Here is a 1,815-nt window from a genome sequence, read left to right on the forward strand (position 1 = left end):
TTTAGCAATTGATTGAAGTTGGCAATCATTGTTGCATGGAATTCCTCACATATACATACTCTCTCTCTATATATATACATATATATGATCTCATAATTATATTGCTCCTTTCATTTTAATTCTCAATATCATTCTTAGCTATTAAACTTTGGACACCTTTATACATCACTAGTAACATCATCTTCAATGATCGAGATATCCGTTGTCGGGTGTTAACTCGAAGAAATTTGGAAGTGGGTACAAATTTTTGCAGAGCTGCAATATATAATATATAAGACGCATATTGATTCCAACATTACATTCATGTGCTGAGATTTTTTATGGGACCTGTAACGAATTACTATGTATGATTATCTATGTTCAGCTCTCTATATTCCCGCAGAAAGAGTTGGGCATATGTAACGCTTCTATTTGCTGGGATAGTAGACATTTGTTTGGTTCCTCGCTATAATTTACAAAAGTATAATGTGAAAGTATATAGAATCCCAGTATATACATACATACAGATATATTCTAATTTATAAAAGGATAATATGAAGTGTTTAAAAGTTCCATACGTCATGTTAAGAGGATTTCTGTCATTTTTCCGGTTGATCAACGAAATAATTAGGATAATTAAAAAAAAAGGTTAAATTTGTTATGAAATCGGGAAAATATAAACGACCCAGATATTCGATCATTAACTATCACCGAAAACAGTATTTTAGGAGAATGGAGAATGATGTATTTCTTATTTATCTCTCTTGAAAGTGTACAAATGAAGGAATCCAAATAGCCTATTTATAGAAATTCCGAAGTTACTTTTTATGTATACGGTCGGTGTATCGTATATATGTACAGTAAGTCGGTGTGAACAGTAACGGTGGACTCCACCATAAATATAATTTATTTATAACAAAATTGAAATATTACAGGAGAAATTTAAAGAGTAGACTCAACTGTGTACGATGTTTGTGAGTCATTGTTGCTTGGTGTTGGCAATGTGGAGGGAGTTGGAATGATCTTGTCACGAGAGAGAACACTCGGTAGCTCTTCTAGTGGAGAGAGACGAATATGATAACCTTATTCGTACGTTACATTTATTTTTACGATAGAAAGATTTGAAAAATTGATAATCATAAGCTTTATAGAAGTATTATTGAACATACACACACATATACATATATATATATATGTATGTATGTATGTATATGGAATGTGGATTTGGAAGCATCCAAGAGGGGGGGGGTTTCTTCTTGTCCTGTCCACCTACAGCTTTAGGACACATCTTGACATGGATTGAAGCTTTGATATGCTGTGATGTAGCCCACCACATCATTGCCTCCTTGACCATTCAATCTCTCTCTCTCTCTCTCTCTCTCTCTCTCTCTCTCTCTCTCTCTCTTTCGTGAGATTGTTGTTTTAATCACCCTAATTAGTTAAGATTAACTTTAGTTCTTACAATCATATGTTTGGTTCCTCTTGATCCAAAGGTTGCTTCAGAAAGTTGTTAAGAGTAATACGATTGTTTTTCCTTTTGGGGGATGGTTAGATTTAATGATGTCAATTACTTGCTTAAATAAATGAAAGCAAATCATTGTCTAATCAAGACGCGCCAAGAAACTAAATGTGCACATAAGACTGTAGGATTATATATATACACATACACACGAAATGGGTGATTTAACTTTGTGAAATCTCACATGTTCCAATTTAATTAATTGTTTGGAAAAATTATATTCAACTATAGCTTATAACATCTTTGCACGGGATTTAGTACATGTTGCTTCATAATACACACACACACACAAACATATATATATATATATATATATA

Source organism: Tarenaya hassleriana, unplaced genomic scaffold, assembly GCF_000463585.1.
Source record: "Tarenaya hassleriana unplaced genomic scaffold, ASM46358v1 Cleome52, whole genome shotgun sequence".
Taxonomy (NCBI): domain Eukaryota; kingdom Viridiplantae; phylum Streptophyta; class Magnoliopsida; order Brassicales; family Cleomaceae; genus Tarenaya; species Tarenaya hassleriana.